General features: G+C 36.3%; 1 long non-coding RNA gene across 4 annotated transcripts in view; it reads right to left on the bottom strand.

Annotated features, from left to right (window-relative positions):
* LOC111820380 (uncharacterized) overlaps positions 1-11,042 on the bottom strand; it is an 87,066-nt gene extending 76,024 nt beyond the window's left edge. For 2 of the 4 annotated variants that reach the window (XR_002823931.1, XR_002823933.1), the window contains exon 1: positions 10,675-11,041. This is a non-coding gene — a long non-coding RNA (uncharacterized LOC111820380). Of the gene's footprint in view, positions 1-10,674 lie in introns of all 4 variants that reach the window. The other 2 variants (XR_002823934.1, XR_002823932.1) reach the window with 2 other exon arrangements.
* Positions 11,043-14,970: the final 3,928 nt, after the last annotated feature.

Genomic DNA, 14,970 nt, shown 5'->3' with positions numbered 1-14,970 from the left:
GACTACTAATTGTCCAGTCTTGAAGTAACACGTACTTCATAAAGGCAAGTTGAAAATAGTTTGAGTGGATAGCAATCTCAACTATCTAAGCAAGGTATTTTAGTTGCATCTTTGCCCTTCAGGCATGAAGATCTTGACTTACATTTTAAATTGATTATAAGTATCTCTTGATATATTGCTATCCAAACAGTTGGATTATTAAAGGAGCTATAAGAAAAACACATTTAAACTCACCTTTATGTAAACTGAAGTTTTTTCTCTGAAGATTATGTTTAAAATAACACATACCCGTAAAGGTGCTGATGTAGATTTCTGCCTTGATGCCCTGGCAAAGATAGCCTCATTCTAAGGTCTCTATGACAATGCATTACCACATAATTCATGCACATCTATAGCAATATAGTGTTCAGATAAGGATTTTGGTTTCAATGTGCTTTTTCAGAAATATATTTCCTTCTTTTTTTGGAGAAAAATTTGGCTCCAAATGAAGAGGCAAAAACCAATCTCAAAGTCAATGCCCATTTCTTAACTATGATATTGCTGATATTTTTCTAGGAAACCAAACCAGAGGCAGCTTTTATGGTACCTCAGAGTATTTAAAAATAAGCATCCCTACAGTATATCAAAATAGTATGGAATATCAAAATTAATATCCATACGTGAAGGTTCTTAGACTCAGAACAACCCTATAGGACAGAGCAGAACTGCCCCAAAAGGTTTCCAAGGCTGTAGATCTTTACGGAAGCAGATTGCCACAGCTTTCCCCCACAGAACGGAATGGTAGGTTCGAACTGCCAACCTTTCAGTTAGCAGCCGTGTGCGCTTGTAGGATTTCTATGAGTCAGAGTCAACTGGGTTTAGGGTTTTTTTGTTTTTTTTTGTATATATGAAGTTGTGTATAATACATGCTCCTTTGAGAAATCAGTGAAACAGGGCCAACAGAGATAATGTTAAAGTAGAACATTTTAACCTTATTTTCAATCTCTTATGTAACTTGAAAACAGTTAAACACTTTAAAAGCCACGTCTAAAGAATTTGAATTATTTTCCAGTTTTGCAATCATGGAAGATAGTTTAGGCAGGGGGAAAATTTTTTGCAATTTAAATCTTGACATTTAATCAGCATTATGGGTTTTGAACTAGAAGTGAGTAAATGCATTTTCCAATAGATATGTTCATTTGAAAATTTTTTTCAATAATTTTAGAGTAAATTTAGAAATGGCTAATTTAGGAATTTCATATTTGATATTTTTCATATAAAGTTGATGATTAAAGTGTAGAAATACAGAAATAAAAGATGGCTTACCAACTGTAAGATAGTGATTACATCTATAGCCAGAAAGAAAGCAGGAAACAATGGGGGGAGGGTTTCAATGTACATAGTTTATTTTTTAAAAGAACTTGGAGTTAATAGAAGCAAATACTAAATGTTCTAAATCTCAGTGGTGGAAGCATAGGTATGTAGTAAATTATATTCCTTTTACTTTTCCTTTTTTTAAAAACAATTTTAAAATTTTAAATATGAGGTTTTTTCTTTTTCTTTATTCTAGCTAAAAAGAAATGTTTATACATTGCTCCTTTAGTAAAATTTTAAAATGTTTGTTTTCCTCAAAAGTTAGAGATTTTCTTTTTCTCAGAGTTCAGCAATATATAGTTAAAATGAGTAAATTCATATAATATAGAAAATTGTCTGCCAAACAAAATAGTCACCAGAAAGATGAAATAAAAGCCTAAATTTTTTGAATGTATGCAAATATCTGGGTAGCTTTATTTCCTATTTTATGTTTATATAGTTAGTTTTGAGTAGTTTTATATTCTTTATGCATGTTTTTTAACATGGGATTTCAGAGACATAACCCTCATTATTTTACTCAAAATGTCTATTAATGAATATGTATAAATGGATTTTGTCTTATACTTATCTAACATACATACTGACAGAAATATACTTTATAGGATTATTGTAGTAAAAAAGTTTCACTATGTTTCAGAATAAGATATATTTTGTGCTTTCTCTTTTGTTAACACAATTTTTAAAAGTAAAATTAATCCTTTTTTGGAAATAAATAAGCCTAGAACATAGGGCATCACATATTACTAAGAGCATATGTGTGAGAATTTAAAGAAATAATTATATTTGATTTGCTATATGACCTCAAAGATAATTACTTTAGATTGAGATCTTGATTTTAAACATGTTCTTGCTAAAATTAATAATAGCAAATGTACCAAGCTGCTTGAAATTTAAATTGCACTTGAATAGCCTTAGTTATATCTTGAAGAAGAGCTATGTTCACTATTTAATAACTATAATAAGAAATTGGTATAAGTTTACATGGCTTCTTAACTTTATTTTCAATGTGGACATCATAACTATTGGATTGTGTTTTATGCTCAACATTCTCTATTCATCTGCAGTTTGAAGCTTGCGAATAGCGTCCAATAATGCTAAAGCGTTTGCAAAATGTTGCACCTGGAACAGGGAAGCGTGAGGAGGGCAAAGGTCAAAACCAGGCCTTAATAAGCATCGACTAAACAGACTTTAGACTCAGTGAAAAGTCCAGACGACCCCTGCAGCGTCATCTTACAGCTCTGATTTTCTTCTTTTCAAGATGTAGTATAATCCATAAATACAACCAAATCACCAGCAGCTTAGTCTTTGGTTTGGTTTTTATCTTCCTTACCCGCAACCCACCCCCCCCAACCCCCCCAACCCCCCCTTCACAGAGATTTGAAAAATTAACCCCTTTCTGTCCTCAGACTAACCAAAGAATGAATTTCTTCCTAGTCACTGTCGTCAGCTGAAATCGTGAGCTCCTTTCAGGTGGGAAGGTACTTGATAAAGTGGTCCCTAAAGACCGGAGTGTTGGTGGGGTGTTTCACTTTATCTTGATCTATTTGGAATAATGTCCTTATAAATGACTAATAGTAACAAAACAATTGAACAATAATACACATCAGTGAAATGTGTGTTTTCTGAAGGCTCCTAAAGCAATAAACTTAAAGTCATATTTAAAACCTTAAATGGAATTTTTTGTTTATTTCAGGTGTCCCACTACACAGAGGTTAAATTTCCATACAGGTTTCTACATAATCCCTCCGTATGATGAAAATGTCTACAATCAATTTTTTGACGTATTCTCTTAATATCAGATTGTCTCATACAGTTTATACGCTCAGATCCTTATGGACATGATCACCTCTTTTGCACAGATGTGTTTTGTTTCTCTAGTCCCATATTTTCTGAAAGAGAAGTTAGTTCCTTTAAGCTGAAACAGTCATTTCTGTGCAGGAAATACACCAAATCAAGTATGAACCACAAGAATAAGTACAGTGCCCACCTCAAGTGGTAGTTAATTGAGAGAAGCCTTCCACTCTGAAGTGTCCATACTCCACATGCTGGAAGTGAGAGCTTCCCAGTCAAATGCAGTGTGATCATCACTCAGTTTCTAACACTGGAAGTTTTCAGTTTTCAGACTGCCAAAGACATCTGCATCTGCACCTACATTTATCCTTTTGATGTCATGTCTACCCTGTTAGTCCCTCTTCCTTTACAGTTTAAAAAAAAAGTATATATGTATAAATACCGCTCTGTGTGTGAACCATGAGCTGTACAATTAAGGGTGAGGCAAATTCCTAACTAAGGAGAAATAACTGAGAGAATAGCAAACCAGGTGGGAAGTCTCTCCTGTTCAAAAGTGTGCTATAGTCTGGGGAAAGGTCCTTTAGAAGAAGCATGAAAACAGATACAAATGGTGTCCCGAGAGAGTTAGAGAAGGCCTGGGTTTTTCAAGGATGTCTGTCTCTGACTCATCATCACAGTCTTACAGAACAGGAAAAGGGAGATGGTGAGGGGTAGACATTTTGCACAGCTGCAAAGCTTCTATAACTGATCGTAATTTCTCCTGTGCTGTGCACTTCAGGAATGAGTATACATGGAGAAAAACAAGAGCAGCAAATCTCAAAATGTCCCCCACACAAATGAAAATACCAAAACACCTTTCAACGACAAATAAAAAAGTTTCCTTATTTTAAAACTTGTGATAATCTGTGACCCTGCAGAATCAAGACCTGTCTGTCTTTTCCCACATTAATATGGAAGAAGACAAAACAGGAATAGCTCTGAGTACTATTCCTTATTTAATCCCATATGGTTTGGACATCTTAGCTTCAACCATCTAAAATTACAACAGTAATACAATTTGAGCAATTTTCACCATATTTCATTGTCTACCTCCTCACACATACAGAGTTAGACTTATTGCTAATAAAATCTGTTGTCTTAAAAGTATAACTAAGCTAGACATATGTATCATTTAGTGCTTCAGACTCTTCATTATGCTTAGGTTTTCTGTTTATACATTGTTTGATTTCTTAAGTTTCTAAGTATATTCTATTCATTTGGGAGAAGGAGAATAACAATTGGGTTAATCACTGCCATATATTTATTTTTCCCAACGGAATTTTGAAATTTTTAAATCAGTGGGAAAAACATCAAATATCAGAGGTATTAATCAACACATACATTTAATGGCATGACGAGAATTCCAGTAATTTGGTAACACATATTGACTCGCGGAAAGCCCCAGATATGATGATCCCAGAGATTTATATATTACAAAGTTCATTAAGAATTGACTGTATATGTTGGTGCTTTAGAACATACCTTCATAGTTATGAATCTTATGGCTAATCACATTTCAATTTTTGTGTAAGTTGGCTGCAAAGAAACACTGATTGATTTAATCATTCATAAGACTTGCATTTTTCAAACAATTCTACTAGTGTGGCTTTTGATGAGGACATCCCATTTCTGACAACTAGTAGATTTTGCTTGAGATAAGACATTATCTGAAGAAGAAAGACCAAACAATACCAAATCAAAGACAGTGTTGTTTTGAGGCCACTTCTATATTTTTTCTATGACACTTGAATTTCTAATTAATTTGACTTTTTAATCTCTATTACATATTTTAAAAATTGAACCTTTGTTTATGTTCCCTTCTATCTTTACTGGTCAAACTAATGTAAGTATCAGAAAAATAATTTATTTTCATCTAACTCTTTTACCATTCTAAGATTAATTTTTTTAAAAAGGAATATTTTTGACTCTGCAGTAGGAAGTCAATTATAAAGATAGCCATTTAAGTCAAAAACTTGTCAAGTCACCAAATTTTTTTTTAGTTTAAAAAAAAGGAAAAAAAAAATAGAATTGTCAAAAAGAAAAAACAAAACCAACTTAAGTGCCTATTTTTATAGCATATACGATGTCCTGAGCTATATTGGATGTGTAGATCAGTCTTCTAGTCTTGACATCTTTTACTAATCCAGGTCCAAATGAAGTCTCCAGAAAACAAACTTTTCTTCATATAACCAGTATACAAATAATGAACCAAGAATTCTAGGTAGTGAATGTTTTCATAGTAAATTTTAAAAAGCATCCAATATTAAAATTTATAAGCTTCCAGTAATAGTGACTTATCCAAGTGACAAGGCAAAATTATGTTACTTAGCATCAAACTTTTTTCATCTTAATCCAATAATCAGGCCAATATTTTAATGTATTTTTCAAAGAATAAATTGCTTACCAGCAAGTTGAGAGACAGTGTTGGTGCATGATACCATTTTTTTTTTTTTTTTATTACTTGTGATGAAAGGGTAGAAACAGCAACTTGAATAATTTGCACCAAGGATTAATATCAATATTAATAAAAATTAAATGTTTTCAATTAGTTTAGATGTACAAGTAGGGTAAAACACAAAGACAAGACTGAGGTAGTGAGCCTCACAATGGCTCCACTGATTTCTCTACTGGCCCTTGCTCTGCACATGGTCAATTAGAATTGAAAATCCTGTGCTGATTTCATTCGCTGGAATTTTTAAGCAGGTCAGGAAGAAAGATGTTATTGAAAGGAAAAGTCTCATCTAAATAAGAAAGGAGCACGTGGCCATCTGCTCTTAGCTATACATATCAAAAGTTATTTCAGCTGAACTGCCTGCTTGATGTTTAAAAAGATGTGTCAAAAATCAACCTCAAATCTGTTTATGGTAAAATATCCCAAATGTTTCTTTTTAAGTCCCCAAATATGCAATACACAGTTCACTTCCTATCTGTGATTCATGAGCCCATTTGACCCCAGCGCTCACCGAGCTTGACTGAGTTGCAGGCAGTGGAACATTCAATCACTCTTAGAACACTTTTCCTACATGGGGTATCAACAGGGCCGTGGGTCTTTTGAACGTTATAAAAATAACTTTGAATCATTTTTACTCAAATTAATTTTAAGTGTTGTCTGCATGTAGGCTTGGAGGAACAAAATTTGAGGCATGAAGCAGCCCAACCTGTTTCCCTTCTTTCCTCATGGCAACTTGAGGTTCTTGTGCATCCTCTGCCCAGTGCTCAGACTCAAAAAAATGCAAGACCTACACTTAAAGATCAAGTTTTTTTTAAACATTAATTTCTCTTTTCATACAGAAAAATTGTATGTGAGAATCTACTTTTAGGAATTTCTTCATAGTGATAAGAAACAGAGAGAGGGCTTTTTGCTTTTTAAGTATTTTATACTGTTTGCAAAATCAGAGTCATTATTCTATATGATTAAAATATTTTTTCAGATGAGGCATCTTTCATATAATAACGTCAATATATTAATTTAACCAATATCTGAGCATACTCCTCTGTAGTACAGATATAGCTAATTGCAACTGTCATTAAAATTTCATCGTGTTAGAATATGTTAAAATTCGAATTCAAGAATATTTTTATAAACTCTAATTGTAACACAAAACTAACATTTATTTTTGGTTACAAAATTATATCCAAATATATTATGTACATATTTTATATATTACATACATGTACATGACATACACGTTTTTAGCATCGACATATGCTCAGCAAGAGTTTAATTGTTACCTAAGGTCTTCAGATGAATAAATAATAATTGGATTAAGAACATTCTAATAGGCAAAACACAAGAATCTTGATACATCCCTGACATAACATATCCACTGGCTGTTTTGTATATCTACAGTGTTTGTTCTGTCATTTCAAATAAATCATTACCATTGTGTAAGAAGAATAAACTGTACTATAGTAAATTGTTCTTTCTCCGTTATGCTCTGAAAAACCATTTGTTCTTGAATTGGCGTTACGTAGTTCAACTATTTCAATCAAGTCCATTATCTTCTTTCCTTTGAAAGATGCCTTTTTAGTAACCTGTATTCCCAGTGGTCAATGTCATGTTTTGTTTTTAGAAAGTAAGTGAATTTTCAATCTAACTATTCGTTCATTTTTTGTCTTTAATAGATCAGTAGTAAAATTCATCCTTAGGCAAGAACTCCATTATATGTATAGGAAGAACTGTTTACTTAAAGATTATACAGTCAGGTCCAAGAATTTCTAAAAAAAGTTATTTATTAGTTCACACTGGAGTCTCACTACATAGAATGTCACCTAACTTGTGTAGCTTGTTTTTTTCTAGACACAAAACATGTCAGTTCTTTAAGGTATATATCCTTCTCAACAATAGTAACATTAAAACAAAAAAGAACATTTAAAAAAAAACATTTTCTTTAGAATGATCACATAATGCATTGGTAAAATAAATCTTCGTTAATTTGTGTGTTGATGTATAAACAGTGCTGTTGGTACACATATGTTTTGAAAATCCATTTAAAAATAATTCTTTTTGCCTTGCAAGAAGTATTAGAAGAAAATACAAAGATATGTGTATGTATATATATTTGTATTCATATATATATGAAATGGTAAGTTTAAACAGTTATTCCTTATTAATAAAGATTAATTAAATTACGTATCAAAACTTGGTAATTAAGAGACAGTGTATGCACAGTTGTTCTGTATTTACATCTCAGATCTGGGTATATGTCTTGATAAAATTATTAAACTTTATTCTATTTGAGTTAAGTAAACTAAAAATAATGTACTGTAAATATATACATTATTAAAAATATGAACACTTGTTTGGTGAATGATTATTCAGTGTTAAGACCCAGAAAATAGACATGAAAACAAATACAAACACTCTACCAGCCCACAAAAAAATTTAATCCAACTGTCATTTAACCCAGAGAAATTCGCCTATCAAAGTACATGAATTGAGCATTTCTTCCAAATCATTTGTATGAAATGATCCTTTCCTTAAGCAATTAGTTCAATAGCAAAAATGATTTAATGGCTGCGAAGTTTTAAATAACAAGAAACACCAAGTCTAACAATCATCAGTCTTGTAGCATTTTTACCCAAATGATTTCAAAATGCTCACCGTTTCTACATCCTATTCATATCATTGAAATTCAGCCATCTCTGAAATGTTCAGCCAGCATATTAATAAGGCTTTCTAGAACCAGGAAACTGACTACATATATCTTGATAAATACGCCCATACTGTCCCCATGAACACATCTTCAAGCTATAGATAGCTACACATAAAATAGCCCTTTCCTGTGGGTGTCGGTTAACCCCACAAACACGTGAACTTCCTATAGGCACACACCCAACAGACTTTGGCGATTAGGTGATTGAAAACGTTGCCCACAAAGGAAAAATTTTGTATGTGATGACATCACCAGCAAACCTGGGTTTCTCTGTGGTATAATGATATAATTGCCTGGCTGAGTGTGAGTGTGTATGAGAGAAAAAGAGAGAGAGAGAGGCTTTAAAGAACAGCATCATCAGAAACGGCATAACCTTCTGCAAGGTTTACAAGAACCTTTCCAAAAAGATCTTTGACTTTTTCCAGATTTCATACAGCTTAAGTTCATTCAAAAATACATTCCTTGCACAAGCAGATTATGTTCTGTTTGGTTATAGCACGCTGTTCATCCTAAAATATCGCGACGGGGGTCTGTGGAGATGAGGTTTCTATACCAAATGAGGCATGTGTGTCTGTACAATACGATGCAGGAGTTGCAGCGTCCCTTGAGACCTGCATTTGAATGGCTAAGACGTCTTGGCTTTAAGGGTAATGAAAGGGTTAAAAATCGAGGCTGTCTGGGGTAAGAGAAAGGGGATATTGTTGTCTTTAATCTTTCCGCAGCATGTGTAAGACTTCCATCCCGGATCTGCACATAGCAGTGGAATAGGCTCGGCATGCATTGCGTGCAAGCTCCTTGATTGTAAAGGGGGGGAAAAAAACCTGGCTGGAGTCCAGACAGGCTGGAGCTCTGTTGATCATTATGTCTAGCCTTCAGGTGTCTCAGCGCACAGTGGGAGGCGGTGGGGGAGGTGTAGATAACATGAGAGCAGACAAAGAAAAAAAAATTTGTGTATTTAAAAAAAGATTATGTGCAAATCTGTGTCCAAGTCCTCCTTAAAAAATGAATCCTAAAGTCTTGGACTTTTATAATTAGAAAGCAAGCTCTGTTCTGGCAGGTCTATTTAAGCCATAATTAGTTATGTCTGGAGCCTTTGAATAATTCTTTTCAATAATTGATGGAGTTAATATTCTCTTTTAAAAAGGACGAGGGCAATGTTTTCTTACATACACTCTTTTGGGGGAGAGGCTTTGTCGTTGAAATTCTTCATCGGTCAAAATCACATTGATCTGATTTACCTTTTAATTTCTTATGAGACTTAGCTTATAACTTCTTAAGGATTTGGATGATTCTAGAAGTAAAGGCGTAATGCACTGATGGATTACCCTCGCTGAATGTAAGAAGAAAGCAATAACACAGCAGCATTTCGCCCCAGTTCTTTGCATTTATTTTATAAATTAAAAAAAAAAAAAAACACTGCTTTGTTATGTTGCTTCCGTTTCAAACTCTAACAACAACAACAACAAAAAAATCTTTCCATGAATGCAACTTAGATGCTAACCATATATTTTGCCTGCTAGTCAGGAAAAAATCGCAGATTATTTTATTCTTCCAGCATTCTTCTATAAAGAAGCTTCCGCACGCTTCTTCCCCACCTCCACATCCTCACTCCACCCTACTAAGAATTTCAAAAAAATCTTTATACATGGAAGGCTGGATCCTGAGACAGAAAGCTGTCTTTTACTTCTGTCTTTACACTGACCACTTTCAGCCGCCTTCATTTTTACTGGGACTTTATTTCACATTTTCTGGGCTAAAACACTGAAACTTATCCAGCCCCTAGAAATACTATAGAATTAAAAGTGATGACTAAAAAGTAAATAAAAAAGAAAGCCCTGGCTTGAAGCCATTGTTTAGAATTTAAGAGCTATTTGCCCCCAAGTGTCTTAGCAGTCTTTCATAGCTAATTACAATAACTGTCAGATGTCTGGAAAGTCTGTGGTGCCCTCGTCAGTGGAGTCAGCAAACTTTGTCTTTTATTTTTCTTGGGTATAGATCAAATCTGACTAGACATAAAGAGCAAAGAAGAAGTGAACTAAATACACATGTGTGAGCCTTTATTTTTTCTTATGAACAAAGCAGCACTGGAGCAATGTTCGGGTGTGCAGCCTCCTGCAGCTCGCTACTCTGTGGAATGCTGACCTTTTATTTTTAATTCTTTATCTTTAACGTAACACATCACGCAATGATTGTTCCTGAAATATTTTCCTGCCAGTTCAAGACGCTCCGATACCCCCATAAAAGAGTACCCTACACAACGATCTTCAGATATTTGATGCTTATGATATAAGACTATTTGAATCAGTACCCTTGATGAAAACAAATGTATACTTACAATTTCAGAATGGTTATTTGTTCTAGTTCCTTGTCCCTGGAACAGAGCCGAGACTTCTGCCAGACTGTCCCTGATGCAGGTGCAGAATCCTCGTTTTCCGGGCAGAGAAAGGTAGAGAAGTGCTTCATAAAGTCACTCGGAACTCAGCCACTTATGCTCAGGCACCCTTGCTACTGTGAAAGCTGTACTATCTGCAGTTCTGAATTGAACTAAATTACAGCCCATGTGAAAAGACAGGGGCAGCCAGTCATGTGGGAGATACACCGCTATCCTATTGGCCACAAAGACATAGCTTAGGCATTCTGCCTTTTCCACCATTGGCGAAGAGTTAAAACTGAAAGCATCTAGATCCTCCTCTAGAGCTTATTTGTCCTTTATGTGTGGAAGAATGACTGTAGGATTTTACAGTGACAGAATTAGTTAAGGAAGGGGCTGAAGTCATCCTTCACAGAGACTGGTGGGAGGAGACTGAAAACTTAGCTTTTTCAAGGATTTTTTTTTTTCTTGCTTCTTTTTATCCACAAGTCCCCCCGCCCCCTTCCCGTCCCCCCTCACAGTTTTGTCTGTGATTTGCCTGTCAGGAAAACATTTTGTGTGTGTATGTGTTTGCAGCTATGCTTGGAGGTGACAGAAAGTAAATTAGCATTGTATTCTTTTGCAGAAATCAGTCATGTTTTGAAGATAAATTTAAATTTTTTCCATGGTGCATTTGCAAATTTCATTTTGATTCTTAAAAAAGGATTTGTTGCATTTCTAAACTAACAGACTAAATTGTTCATTAGTGACAGCAGAAACAGTTAACTTTTCTGAGTTGCTATTACATAGTAGAGAAAGAAGGAGGAATAATAACTCTAGAAAATACTAAAAGGCAACAATACCAAAGAAATCAACAAATAGACTTCAACTGGACTCGGATAAAGAGGAAGTATAATTTTTCCCTTCAAAACCATTTTAAAAAATTACCTCATTTGGCAATACACAACGTCCATTAATTTCTTAAATATGTTAGTAAGTTTTCAGTTTGCCCATCAAAATATGCATGAAACCTAGAAGACTTCCGTCAGTCGGAAGGTATTTTTCAGTGATTCCAGGGTTATTTAATTCATCTCATTCTTAAAAACCTCTGCTGCATTTGTGAAGATTCAGAGCTCTATGTTACCTTAGAGATAATCATATCTCACATTCCTAATTTTAAAGGTGAGGAAGGTGCCGCCTGACAAATAATGCCACTCCATTCATTTACATTGACCCAGGGAGTTATGCAAGATAAACGAAGGGAACACTGCAAAGTACAATAGTTTACTCTTTCTTGTGCCCCTACTAAGAGCAGTCACTCTCTTGTTTAATTTAATCACTGAAACAACCCATATAGCCCGTTTTATTGTGTTCATTTCCCAGTGGCGAAAACAGATTCAGAGGTTTTACTATCTTAGTAGTTTTTGGATTTGCACCCACATCTGACTGAGTTCATACCCACTCTTTCAACTAGGTATGATGCCTTCCAAAATTATAATGGCTATCATTTATTGGTACCTTACTTATGAGTTAGTTATCCTGTTATCCCCATTTCGTAGATGAGGAAATTGAGGCTTGTACTACCTGTGGTTGTTGTTAGGTGCCGCCAAGTTGGTTCTGACACGTAATGACCCTATAGGACAGAGTAGAACTGCCCCATAGGGTTTCCAAGGAACAACTGGTGGATTTGAACTGCTGACCTCTTAACCACTACACCACATGATTCAAACCAACTGTCATTTGTTTACACACCAAATGGATTCTCATCATAGTGTTGAATACAGTTATTATTTTTTTCCTTGAAAAAATACAGCATACATGTAGAATATTCTTCATGGTCATGTAAATGTGCTGGATTCAGAGCAGATCATACCATTAAGTAGCCCATGTGTGACTGTAAATAGGAATTGGAAGGACAGTCATGGAGTCACATTTATCCTAGGGCCCCCACAGGGTTTTGCCCACAGTAGGAGCTTCCATATTTGATGAGAGGATATTCTCTCACAGCACATCAGTCTGGACATTAAAGAGTCCTACTACTGGTTCATAGCGTAAAACTCACTGAATATGAGAATAAGACATGTTCTGAGTTCACTTCTAATTAACAAAGTTATTATTTCAAGTCAGGGTGTGAAAAATACCATTTCAGCCAGAGAAGTATCAAGAACCATTACAGACTTTTGTGAATTGGGCCCCTCCTGCAACCTAAATCATAAAAATTACTCCGGCAAAATGGCGATCTAGGCAGAAGCACCACGCCGTCCCTCCACAGCAAAGATCTAAAAAACTAAGCCGAACAGAGAATACAACATTCTGAAACCCTAAAACATCAAATGAAGAGATAAAGAACTCAGCCAAGCACCAAATGGAGTGAGAAAACTGACAGAGAACGGAGAGCGAGGAGAGATTCATGCAGAGGTCCCCTACCAGCTAACGCAGTGTGGATCTGCAATCTTGGACTCCTATCGGGGACCAGCAAATGGGGTACGAGAAAGCAGCCTCTCGGGGCAACCAGCGGGAGACAAAACAACCAGTAATTTGGGATATACGCTTTCCCACCCCCCACGTTTCCCATCCCCCACTCAGCCTCCTCTGCTTCCCGCGGCCACAATCTCTTGACTGGGACACAGCGGCTGCTTGGATTCCACACACCCGAAAGGGCTGGCTCTCTGAGTGCCATTTGTTGGCTGCTGGTGTTGCTTTTTTCCACTTCTTTTGATTTCTTCCTTATCTCTCACCAGCTCCCCCTCCTTCCGCTCAAATACCTGGCTCCGTGTGCTATCTTTGTTTCTTCCTGAGGGGCTGCAGAGCTCTGATAATTTGTGATATATGCTTCCCCACTCCCTACCTTTCTTCACCCACACTCGGCCGCCTCTGCTTCCCGTGAACACAGTCTCTTGACCGAGAAACACCAGCCCAAACTAGCTGGCTCTCTGAGTGCCATTTGTTGGCTGCTAGTGTTGCTTTTTTTTCCTGCTTCTTTTGATTTCTTCCTTACCTCTCACCACCTCCCCCTCCTTTCGCTCAAATACCTGGCTCCATGGCGCCATCTTTGCTTCTTCCTGAGGGGCTGTGGAGCTCCGTTCGAGGTGGAGCTGCTTCCCGGTCTGGGCTGCCACGCTGGTGGGATCCCGGGGCTTTTGATCCTTTCTTTGTTTCGAATTGTTTGTTTGTTTTCTTTTCCGTTTCCTGAGTTGGGAGCCCTTTCTGGCCAGGTGGTGCTGCGTGGCAAGGAGACTTCCCCCTCAGCTTGCACAGACGTGCAAACGGATCCCTGAGGACATTTCTTTTTACGTAGGTTTTTCTTTTTTTTCTGTTTTTTCTGGGGGCCTTTCTTGTTCTTTTTTTTTTTTTAATTTATTTTGTTTTCTTTTCCCTCTTTATTCCTTTTTATCTTTCTTCGTTGCTCAGTTTCTCTTCTCTCTATATCTTCCTTCTCTTTCTGTTCCCTGAAGACCTGGCATTATATATTTCTATGCCTTCTAGCCAGGCTGTACTGCAACACCTGAGAGCGACTTCCTCAGACCTCATAGCTGCACCAGTGGCATCCCTGGGAACTTTGCAGTTCTTTAATATTTCCGATTTTTATTTATTCATTCTTTTCTTTTCTTCGTCTTCCCCTTTCTGTTTTTCTTCATTTCATAGTCTCTCATCTCTGCACTCCAACGGCAAGCTTCCCTAGTATTCTTTTTTGTTTGTTTGCATGTTTTTGGCTCCTGTCCCTCTCTCCTCTCTCCCATATCCATCTTAGTTCCACACATAACAATCTCCCTGCTGCATCCTGCCTAACTACACCGTGTGCTTGACATCACACCAGAAAGCAGCACAGGCACGGCCTACTGGAACCTGCCCTGCACTGATTACCGACCCACTCTGGTGGCTGTAGTAAGTGCCACAAACAACCTGTCCCAGTAACTCCTCTTCAGCTAGACCTGCCCTGCCATACCATATCTGAGTGACTGACCCTGCCAATTGAAGAGGGAGGCGAAAAGTATTGTGCCCACAGACGAGCAAACAACAAAGAACACACAGTCCGCCTGCACAGACATAGTCAAATTTAAAAAAAAAAAGGGACGAAACAAACAAATCCACAATCAATAAATGAGAAAAATAACTACTGAATGACCCGAAGACAGCAGACAATATCAAAACATTTACAAAAACAGGACAGGATGGTTCCAGTAGGCATCCAAAATAAAACACCAAATGACTCTCCAGTGGAAGAAAATGCACTAGAACTACCTGATAGGGAATTCAAATCTCTAATACTCTGAATTCTTC

Source organism: Trichechus manatus, unplaced genomic scaffold (genome assembly GCF_000243295.1).
Source record: "Trichechus manatus latirostris isolate Lorelei unplaced genomic scaffold, TriManLat1.0 scaffold00035, whole genome shotgun sequence".
NCBI classification, from domain to species: Eukaryota; Metazoa; Chordata; class Mammalia; order Sirenia; family Trichechidae; genus Trichechus; species Trichechus manatus.
This window is presented reverse-complemented; position numbering and strand designations above follow the sequence as displayed.